This window comes from Sprattus sprattus (genome assembly GCF_963457725.1).
Source record: "Sprattus sprattus genome assembly, chromosome: 5".
NCBI classification, from domain to species: domain Eukaryota; kingdom Metazoa; phylum Chordata; class Actinopteri; order Clupeiformes; family Clupeidae; genus Sprattus; species Sprattus sprattus.
Genome location: NC_137924.1, coordinates 2,753,032 through 2,765,344, shown reverse-complemented (window position 1 = coordinate 2,765,344; position 12,313 = coordinate 2,753,032).

Below are 12,313 nucleotides of genomic sequence, written 5' to 3'. Positions count from 1 at the left end.
AAGCTTAGCTTTAAAAAATCACATGCTGCCCATGCTTCAGAGGTAACAGTAGACATTAGGGGGCAGAGTAAAACTAGAAAGTTGGCACCTACATGTACGCTACCAAAGCCAAGAAGGCTTCCCAAACAGGGCTGTATTCCAGAGTCAAAGATGAAAGATTTAGAGTCGATGTTCAGATTCATGCCCCAAACCGACAGAGAGTATTACTGTGCTATGATTAAATGATTTTCCTTTTTAAGTGTGGATGAATAAGTGAATAGTATGTGATATAAGTACGGGATAGTATGTGAATAGTAATTGATACTATATATATTTTTAATGCATGAAATGATTTACAAATGAGCTCCTTAGTGTTGATGAATAAATTAATAGAATGTAATGTAAGTATGTGATGCATTTTAATTGTAAGTGATACTATGTATATTTTTATTGCATGAAATCAAATTCAAATTAGTTCCTTTTGAGGTACTGATGAATAGGTGAATAGGATGTTATGTAAGTATGTGATGCATATTAAATGTTAGTGATACTATGTATATTTTTATTGCATGAAATCAATTTCAAATTAGTTCATTTTGAGGTGTTGATGAATAAGTGAATAGAATGTAATGTAAGTATGTGGTGCATATTAATTGTAAGTGATACTAGGCTATGTTTATTTTTATTGCATGAAATCAATTTCAAATGAGTTCCTTTTGAGGTGTTGATGAATAGGTGAATAGTATGTGATGTTTGTATGTGATGCATTATTGTAAGTGGTATTGTTATTGCATGAAAATGGTTTTCAAATGAGCTTCTTTTTACAGTAAGTAACCTGAGTTTGAAATACAGTGTCTTTATCAATAAAGACTGATTGTAAACATTCATATCAGACCATGCATTGTTTTTAATTATTCATTTTCATGTAACTTAGTGTTATCTTGAATAAGAAAGATAAAAGCAATGAAAGGAAAAATGACGCATTGGAAAAATGTTGTGCTAAGTGCATGAATGCATGAAGATTAAACATCTAAAATACACTTTTTATTATATGAATTGAACGTTCAAGCAGTATATATAAGTTAATAGTTAATATTTTTTTATAATCATTGTTCCTTCTTCTGTTTTTGAAGATAGAACCTTATAATTCCAAGGTGGCTGTTCGTTTTTAGAGCTATAAGGTTCTATCTACAGTTGACCTGTTTCAAAATCCCTAATTTACAATTGATCTAGAATTTTGATATCTCAGATGTAGAATACATGTATGGTGTGTATAACTTTGGTGCTATAAAGAAATACACTCCATTTGTCAGTTTTGGTATATGCAATGCTAAAACTTTAAACCTCAATATCTCAAAACTGACCTGAACGCAGATAGAACCTTATTATTCTGAGGTAGCGACCTGCCTTTCATTGTCTCCCCCGCCTTGATTGTTTTCACCTGTACCTTGTTATCCACGGTGTATATAGTCAGTGGTTTCTTGTTACTCGTTGAGTCGTAATTTGTGTTACGTGTTTGTTTCGCCGTGTCTTTCCGTGTTTTTCATTGTTCCTGTGTTTTTCAGTGTTTCTCCGTGTTCACATTATTTAATTACGTTTTTCGTGTTGCCAACCAAGTGTTAACTATGTATTTCTGGTTATAATACTTTTACTTTGATAGGGACCGGATGTTGTACCTGAGAGGTGATTGTGTGTGTGGTACGGATTTACTTGAAGTTGAACCAGTAAATGGAGTTAAAGAAACAAGGTGTTTTCTCTGAGTTTACATGGTAGCAGAGGATGGCTTCTGCAAATTACAAGATTCCGCCGACCTTTGACGAAGGAAAGCCGTATGAAAGCTGGAAAAATGAAGTTGAAATGTGGACACGAGTTACAGAACTTCCAAAAAAGAAGCAGGCTCTTGCGGTGGCTTTGGCGCTTACTGGGCGAGCGCGAGACACAGCTATGGAGGTACCTATCGATGATCTAAACAAAGATGCTGGTATGACAACTTTGTTAAATGCACTTGATAAACTGTTTCTGAAAGAAGAAAAGGACATAACGTATGAGGCATATTCGAATTTTGATCGGATAACGAGAGACAGTAACGTGTCAATGACTGATTACATCATTAACTTTGAGCAACGTTATTTAAGAATGCGCAAATACAACATGGAATTGCCCGATGCCGTTTTAGCTTTCAAGTTGCTTGACACGGCATGCATTGAAGTAAAAGACCGACAGTTAGCGTTGACGGCATGTACGGAATTAACGTTTGCTTCAATGAAGTCGGCACTGAAAAGGATTTTTGGAGGGAAGATGTCAGCTCCAACGATGGCAATTAACCAAGACGTTGCCTACGTCACGACTGAACAGAGGCGCCAGAGAAGCAGACCGTCGTGGTCAAAAGGCGAACAGTCAAAAACACCCTTGCCAGGCACTAACCCTTTGGACAAGCTCGGACGCAGATCAAAATGTGCCATTTGCCAAAGCACATTCCACTGGGCTAAGGACTGCCCCCACAAGGGTGAGCAAGTAAAATTAACTGAAGACGTTGATGAGTGTAACATTACTCTCTTTACAAAAGAGTCACCCACTGATGCAGAAATATTTTTGACAGAATGTTTTAGTTCTGCAATAATAGACACTGCCTGCACACGCACTGTGTGTGGAGAGGAATGGCTAGATAGCTATATCAGGGGAATAAGCAAAAGTGAGTCAGAGAAGATGAGAAAGACTGAGCAACGCAGTAATAGACCATTCAAGTTTGGGGATGGAAAAGTGGTCCATTCCACCAGAAAACTGAAAATTCCGGCAAAGATTGGTCAAACAAAGTGCAACATTGAGACTGAAGTTGTTCCAGCACAGATTCCACTGCTTTTAAGCAAGTTGTCCATGAAAAAGGCAGGGACTGTTCTCAACATGGAAAATGACAGTGCAGTGATGTTCAATCAACCTGTACAATTGGACTTTACAAGCTCTGGGCATTACTGTGTGAACATTATGGACACTGGGGGTGAACCCTCTCAAAGTGATGATTGTGTCCTTGTAGCCACTGGAGGTGGCGCCTCTAATGAACAAAGCGATGAGGAAATACTTGCTGTCGCAGAAAACATGAGCAAAGCTGAAAAGAAAAAAATGCTAGTGAAACTTCACAGACAGTTTGGTCATGCCTCGGCTGAACGGCTGCTAAGGCTTTTATCTAGTTCAGGCACAAAAGATGCAGAATGTGCCATCATTCTTGAGAAAATTGTGAGTGAGTGTGACACATGCCGAAGATACAGTAAGATGAAACCCAGGCCTGCTGTTGGTCTTCCTCTGGCATCTCAGCACAATGAAACCGTGGCAGTCGACCTCCATGAACTGAAGCCAGGTATGTGGTATCTTCACATTATTGATCAATTCACGAGATTTAGTGCAGGAAGCATTCTGACCACTAAGGCAGGACCTGAGATTGTTAAACACTTCATCCATGACTGGATAAGCGTGCATGGCCCACCTCAGAAGCTGTTCAGCGACAATGGAGGAGAGTTCAACAATGATGAGGTCAGAGATATGGCAGAAAATTTCAACATAGAAGTAAAAACAACAGCTGCGTACAGCCCTTGGAGTAATGGACTGTGTGAACGTCACAATCAAACATTGACAGAGATCATACAGAAATTGAGAAACAGTAACGACTGTGACTGGGACATTGCCTTGGACTGGGCGCTCATGGCAAAGAATACCATGCAAAATGTTCACGGCTACAGTCCTCATCAGTTGGTGTTTGGACAGAACCCTAACTTGCCCTCCGTGCTGACTGACAAGCCGCCAGCCTTAGAGGGCAGTACAAAAAGTGAGTGGGTAGCAAAACACATCTCTGCCTTACATGCAGCAAGAAGGGCATTTACTGAGGCAGAGTGTTCAGAGAGAATAAGGAGAGCACTGCGTAAACAGCTACGGAGTACAAATGAGAGATACGAGAATGGTGACAAGGTGTACTACAAGAGAGTAGATTGCCCAGAGTGGAAAGGACCAGGCACTGTGATAGGCCAAGATGGAGCAGTGGTCTTTGTCAGACATGGTGGTACCTGTGTTAGGGTGCACTACCTGAGACTTATGAAAGAAAAAAACTTGACAGATGCTGCAGAAGATCACACCTCTCTTGACAGTGACATGGATGATACAGGAACAGGAGTACTCACAGGGATGGAGACTGAAACACACCAAGCAGATGATGACACATGGATGCAAAATGCCATAGAACTGCGAAATGATGTTCCTCTGAAAACAGGGCAAATTCTGAATTACAGAGATGGCCATAGTGGATCATTACACAGAGCAGAAGTTCTTGGTCGAGCAGGTAAAGCTACCGGCAAATACAAAAGTTGGTACAATTTGCTATACATTGAACCAAGCAATGTTGCAGGCAAGACTGATTCAATCGATGTATCAAAGTTGAATGACCTTCAGATAGAGCCACCTGTGATGACAACAGATAACAGTGAGGATGTGCTAATAACAAAAGATGTGTCATTTGACATAGCTAAACAGGAGGAGATAAAGAATTGGAGTGACAACAAAGTGTTTGAAGTTGTTCAAGACAAAGGACAAAGAAGCATCAGCACCCGATGGGTATGCACTCTGAAAGAGACCTCGGCCGGGATAGTACCTAAAGCAAGGTTAGTGGCAAGAGGTTTTGAAGAGCTTCAAGTGTCAGAGCTACAGAAAGATTCGCCAACATGTGCTTCTGAATCCCTTCGACTACTTTTAGCTGTCATCTGTCAAAAACAGTGGACACTACATTCCATGGACATAAAAGCTGCATTCCTACAGGGAATAGAGCTGTCACGTGACATTTACATCAGGCCTCCCCATGAGGCAGACTGCAAAGGAACATTATGGAAGCTCAAAAAATGTGTGTATGGTTTGGCAGATGCCTCACTGTACTGGTACAACAGAGTGAAAGAAATAGTGCTGGAAGCAGGGGGCAAAATGTCCAAAGTAGACCCCGCTGTTTTCTATTGGACTGACAAAGACTGTGCTGTTACTGGGGTACTGGCATGTCATGTCGACGACTTCATATGGGGAGGCACCCAAAGCTTCTCTGAAACAGTGATACCTTACCTCAGGTCAGTCTTTCAAGTGGGGCGTGAAGAGCATGATCGTTTCTGCTATGTTGGAATAGACTTTGTGACTGTAAATAATGCTGTGCAGGTTCATCAGGAGAATTACACCCAACACATGCAGCCCATACACATGGCTCCTTCACGAGCTGTCAAGCAAGACTCTCCTCTTTATGAAGAGGAAAAGGATCAACTCCGATCAAAGATAGGTCAGATTCTCTGGGTAGCAAGACAAAGCAGGCCAGATGTCATGTTTGATGCTAGTAACTTGGCCTCTAACCTTAAGAATGCAACAGTGCAAACGATTCATGAGGCAAACAGAATAGTGTGTAAGCTTAAATCCAAGAAAGTAGTGCTAAACTTCCAACACTTGGGAAGTGAGAGTGCTCTCAAGATTGTCATGTTCAGTGATGCCTCTTTTGGAAATCTTTCCGATGGAGCCACTCAAGGAGGTCATTTAATTGTTTTGATGGGAGAAGATGGTACATTTTCACCACTCTCTTGGCAATCAAAGAGAGTAAAGAGAGTTGTGCGAAGTACACTTGCTGGAGAAACATTAGCAATGTCTGATGGAATAGACAATGCAATTTTTCTAGCCACATTGTTCTCTGAGCTGACATCAGGTGGCGCTGCAAACGCACCACCTATAATCTGTGTGACAGACAACCATTCGCTTGTTGATGCACTTAAGTCTACGAAGTCTGTCTCTGAGAAAAGACTTCGCCTGGAGATAAGTAGCATAAAAGAACTTGTCCAAATGAAGAGGATTGAGCGTGTGTTGTGGAAAAACACAAAAGACCAACTTGCAGACTGTCTTACCAAAAAGGGCGCATCAGCTCATATGTTACTCAAAGCACTGAGTGATGGACAATGGAAGCTTGACTAAACTGAAATCTTAATTTTGTACAGTTGTTATACCTTTGCACTAAAGTACATTCAGAAAATGTTTAACCAAGTTAGGCTATATATTTGCAATATGTTCACTTTTGTTATGTTGTTACCTCAAGGGCACTGAGGTGCTGTAAGAATATTCAGGTTACACTTTGACTATGCCCTGTGATGTTATGCTCACTTTAATATGTAATCCTCAAGTTTTTTTTATTTAAAAAAAGAGAGTGAGTTTGTTAACTATGTATTTCTGGTTATAATACTTTTACTTTGATAGGGACCGGATGTTGTACCTGAGAGGTGATTGTGTGTGTGGTACGGATTTACTTGAAGTTGAACCAGTAAATGGAGTTAAAGAAACAAGGTGTTTTCTCTGAGTTTACACCAAGGACTGTATTCCGACTTCTCTTTTGTATTTGCCCCTTTGGATTGTTTGCCTACTATGGACTGCCTTACTGTGTACCGAACCAGGAAAGTAAAACGTTTATTCTAAAAATGCACAACTGTTGTCTGAGTCGTGCGTTTGAGTTCAAACATCACCTGCATTCCGTAACAAACTCTGAACCTTGAGCTATGCACTGAAAGCCTTACAATGACATAGTATTAATGATGTTTGTCTTTTGAAACTGATAAAAAGGCTTCCCTGACCACATACACTCATGTTCAGCCATCTTTCTTAGCTTGCCAGTAGAGTTGGAGTGGTAGAGTGGCAGTTTTAAACATTAAGTTTTAAACATTAGGGGCAGCTGTGGCTTACTGGTTAGGGTTTCAGGCTGGTGGCCGGTTTGATCCCCGACCAGTAGGAAAAATGTGGGTGGGGGAAGTGGTAGAGCACTGCTCTCCCATGCCCACATCCACGGCTGAGGTGCCCTTGAGCAAGGCATCTAACCCCGATCACTGCTCCCCGGGTGCCGCTGAAGGCAGCTCACTGCTCCGGGTTAGTGTGCTTCACTGTGTGCCTCACTGTGTGCTTCACTACCCTGGATGGGTACAATGCAGAGACTAAATTCAGAGTGTGTGTGTGTCACTATCTCTGCCGTTAAAACAGTCACTAGTCACTAGGGCTCCATTTCCATTATGGCAGCGTCCCTGAGGAGCAGCAGAGTGGAGAAGCTCATTATGATATTCTCAGTAGTATCTCTATAAAGTGTGAATCTAGAGCATATATAGATAAGCTAATTAACATAGTTACAGGGTTTACAATAGGGCTTCTATAATGTGTGAATCTAGCGCTTCTGTAGATAAGACACACACACACACACACACACACACACACACACACACAAATATACTCGCACACACACACTCGCACACACATACACACACACACACACACACACACACACAAATAGGCACACAAATATACTCGCACACACACACCCACACACACTCGCTCACACAGAAATAAATAAAAACATGGGTTAAAAAGCCTCATGCCTTTTTAATGTGACAATGTTTGTTTGCTGAGGACGATGCCGGGGGAAGGGGAGGGGGAAAGGGAGTGCAGACCCTAACCCTAACTGCCTCCCCGGAGGGGTCTGCCCTCCATCGCCTTCCCCATCCTGCGGTCCAAAGGGTACCGGCTGCTGGAGGAGGAGAGGGCCACGCCTCACTACTACCCCCTGACGGATGTGGGTATGGAGGCAGGGAGGGTGCCGACGTCTCTGCTGCTGCTAGAGAGAGCCTGCCAGGCTACCAAATCAGTGCCCACTGAAGACGTCTCCAAAGTCTACAACGAAACACTGTCGTCTTATGCCCAGACCACTGAGTTATTTGAAGAGATCCTGGAGGAGGAAGAGGAGGATGAGGAGGAGAAAGTGGCACAGGCAGAGGGTTTAAAAGGCGTGGCAGCAGAAGGACAGAAGGGAGGGGAGGTGCCAGGGCTTCTGTCACCAGACCCTGTGGAAGACTTCACCAGGGAGATACCGGAGGTTGCTGATGAGGTGGACGGGAGAGTGGCGGAGGTCGTGACGGAGGTCGTGACGGAGGTCGTAACCCTACAGACAAACTCTGAGGCTCTAGAGGGGCTGATCTGGGAGATCCGTAATGACGTGCCTGACGAAGTGGACGGGAGAGCGATGAAGACTCTGGCGGGGTCGATAGAGGAAGAAGGGCTGGACGAGCTGGGCGGAGAGCTCCTGGAACCCGTCATCTTGGAGAAAGGGCTAACTGGGGAGGAGCAAGGAGTGGTTATTGATGACCTGGGTGGGGGAGGTGGTGAGGAGGACACTGGGGAGACGGGGGCTGGAGAGGTGCTTAAAGAAACATCAGAGGAGCTGGATGGGGTGAAACTTCAAGAGAATGAGGAAGTAGGTGACAATCCCCCAAGCAGGCAGACGAAGGGGAGGAGCATAGCGAGGCAGGGGCATGTTTGGGGCAGGGATGCCCAGAGGAGCTGTGTGGAGTGGAGAACAGTGAGGAGGTTTTGTTAGATGGTATTGGTGGAGATGCAGTCCCGGAGGAGGCCAAGGGTCAGGAGGAGAGGGCTGAAACCCATCTGGAGGAGGAGAAATATGAGGAGGTGGTGGAACAGAATAAGGAGAGTACGGCAGCACCACAGGAGGAGAATGAAGCAGAGGGTGGGGTGGAGGAGAGTAAAGAAGAGCTGCAGGAGGAGCTGAAAGAGGAAAAGGAGGAGGACAGACAGGAGGCCAGGGAGGAGAGAGTAGATGGGGTAGAGGAGAAGGAGTTGGCAGAGGAGGTTAAAGAGGAGCTGTCTACTGCTGAGAACAAACTGGGAGAATCCACAGTGGAGGAGGTGGCAGGAGAGGAGAAGATCAAAGATGAGACCCACACACCAGACAAGGAGGTGGTAGTTCCTCCTGCTAGGAAAGAGGAAGAGGAGAAGTTGTCTCCACAGGAGAAGGTGGTGGGAGTGAAAGAGAAGGAGGTGGCTTCAATACCACAGGCAGTGGGAGGGGAGGGGAGAGAGGAGGAGCAGGAGAGAGATGAAGTGAAGCCTAAGGGGCTATGTCTGGAGGCAAACCCTCAAGCGGAGTTAGGAAAGGAGGTGGGATCTCCAGGGAAGTTAGGAAAGGAGGTTGGATCTCCAGGGAAGTTAGGAAAGGAGGTGAAGCCTTCAGTGGAGCTGACAAAGCAGGTGAAACCCCTGGAACTTAGTAAAGAGGCAGACAACCCAGGAGAAGAGGTAGTGTGTGGAGAGATGCAGTCTCCAAAGGAGGTGATGGAGGAGGTGAGGGAGGTGACAGCTGTACAGGAGGTGCATGAGGAGCTGAGAGGTGTGCAGGAGGTGCATGAGGAGCTGAGAGGTGTAACGGAGGTGCAGGAGGAGGTGAGGAAAGCTTCTGGGGCTCAGGAGGAGCTGGAGAACTCTGAGCGAGCGGAGGAGACCAGGAGCCTGAGCCGCCTCAGCAGGGGCAGCTGCAGAGCACGATCAGACGACCTGACCATATGAGCCATACACAAACAAACACACAAACACACACACAAACATATTAAATACAAACACAAACACAAACAAACAAACAAACCTATCAAAATAAATACAAAAACAAACAAACAAACACATGAAATAAATAAAAACATATACATACATACATACATACATACATACATACATACATACATACATACATACATACATACATACATACATACCACACACACACACACACACACACACACACACACACACACAAACACATCAACAGGTGCCTGACTTAATACCAGTGTCTTTATGTAGTTCAGCACAACAGACCCCCTTATGTCCCATACACATGCTAGTCAGCTCAACGTATTTCATCTGACCATATTGGGGAAAGTTCTCTTACTTTTCACACAAATCAGCAATTAAAACAATTACATTAAACAACCCAGTGCCTTAATATAACCTGCTTCATTAAAGCAGTGAGCTGTTCAAAGCAGTGTATTCCTGTGTTACAATTTCTGGTTTAAATAATTAATTTCTTTGCTTTTGTATGATGACAACCTATGGCTTGTATAGAGCGCTAATGTATTAACTTATTTATGACCTGTGATATAACTGTGATGTAGGGTAATGTGCTTTTGAACAGAAGAGGTTAGTCAGTGTCTCAGTGCCTGGGAGCCTGCATATGAGGTTTATGTTTAAACACATGGAACAATGAATACATTCCTCTCATTTTGTGGAAGATCTGATTGTTTTAACATCTTACAGGAGACAAGAGCAGTGTTGTATCGTTGACCACAGTGGCAGATCTGAAATCAAAATGTACCTATTTAACTTCATAGTTGTTGAATTGTATTGAAAAACGTTTAACTCTGTGTGCATACTGTTTACACTGTTGATGACTGTCATCCTGTTTTCAAACTGACTCTCAGTTGACATGAACATAAATGGAGACTGTCTGTCCTCCTGAAAGTGTGTGTTTATTTGTGTTATTTGTAGCTTTATAAAGTGTGTGTTTATATGTGTATCGTGTAGCTATATTTCTATAGCTGTATCACCTCATACATGTAGGGGGAAAAAGACAGTGTGTTACATGTTACAGTCAAATATTTGATAATGCTTAAATGGTTTTTGATTTAATGTGCCTTTGTTATTTGACCTGTTGAGCCAATGCAGTGTTTCTGTTGTCTAGTTGTTTTGCCTTGGTCAATGATCTGAGGATCGATTGTTTTTGCCTAGGGATGTTTTTGGTTAAGGTGGAAAAATCGTGAGTTTCTCGCTCTGTTTGACGACTGTTGAAAAAGTAAAGAGCATTGAGTTTGACGAAGGAATTTATGACTGACTCTGGTTATTTCTAAGTAATTCAGAGGTATAACAAGTGCATTTTTAAATCACAAATCAATATGTTCAGACTCTAAGACAGCACATTATCACATCATAAATTAATATGTTCAGACTCTAAGACAGCGCATTATCAATCACAAATCAATATGTTCAGTCTCTAAGAAACGATTATAAAATCACAAATCAATGGCACGCAGACAGATAATAGCATATCTGCTTTACTCCCCAAAGTAAATGTGTGACTTATTGCATTGATAAACTTTCATTGGGCTGAGAAACGCTCTTTAAAGTCTCAACCTTGCAGAATTGACGGCTGACAATGATAACGCCGCTAACCTAACTGGTGTTGGGAACTAGCTTCCTTTTCTTAATGCGCTGAAATCTCTCTCTCAGCTTGAAATGTTGAAAAGGTTGTGAGAGGTGTTGTTGTCAGAGAGTTGAGACCTGATGTTTTTGAAACGTTGAAGAGGTTGTGAGAGCTGTTGTTGTCAGAGAGTTGAGACCTGATGTTTTTGAAACGTTGAAGAGGTTGTGAGAGCTGTTGTTGTCAGAGAGTTGAGACCTGATGTTTTTGAAAGGTTGAAGAGGTTGTGAGAGCTGTTGTTGTCAGAGAGTTGAGACCTGATGTTTTTGAAACTCCTCTGCATCCTCCTGTGGCCTGGTGCCAGGCTAGTGAGCGCAGGCTAAAACCCTTCTCTCGGACGCCATGGAAACATGGCTGTCATGGCGATAAAGATCCAGGCCAGTCAGCACAAAGCATTGTTCATCAAGAGAATGGCCCTACAGTTCCATGGGCGCCCACATACACTCACTAACGGGGAATTAAAATGTTAATGTATCATCTTTATTAATCAGACTCTGAATAAATGATTCAGGATATACCTGTATGTATTTTGTTTGGGACCAGACCAATGACTATTTAACATTCTGTGCTCTAATATTTTATCTTATTGATGTGTTATTTAACAAAGATAAGGGTCTAAATATACAGAAATAAATCAATAAGCATACTCAGAAAACATATGATTGTGGGCAGAGCACTAAACAAAACAACTAACAACTAAGCAAAACAAACTTCTCTTTTAACTAGACAGCATGGGTGGTGACAAACCGAATGGGTCCTGACTTTAAAGACCAATGTTGTCTATGTTTCCATGTTCTATGATGAGTGCATCACAGATAGTTCTTCTTCCTCTACTCCTGTCCCGTGGGGTGATGCTTCATTAGTGCTTCAAAGCCCCTGTTTACACTCTGCTATGCTGCCCTCTGCTGACATTATGTTGAAGTGCACATATTTTAAGAAATTCCAAATTTCCATTTTTGCTCAATGATTGAAATTAAAAAAAATGTGTGTGTGGACATCAGCCGCAAAATGTTATTCCTGTTTGTAATAGTGATTTGAATATGAGTGAGGAAGGACTGTGTCTAGGTTACCATGCTGTGATTTAGGAGTGAGGAAGGACTGTGGATTATTCAGATGTGGGTTGTCAATCCTCTTTTCCCCTTCCGCCCTCTGCTGGTGAAGAGAAGAACTGCAGAATTGCTTGAGTTCAGTCTTCAGTCTTCAAGTCTGGAAGTTAATGATTAAAAAGACGTAATACCATAAACCTGAATTACCACGCAGATG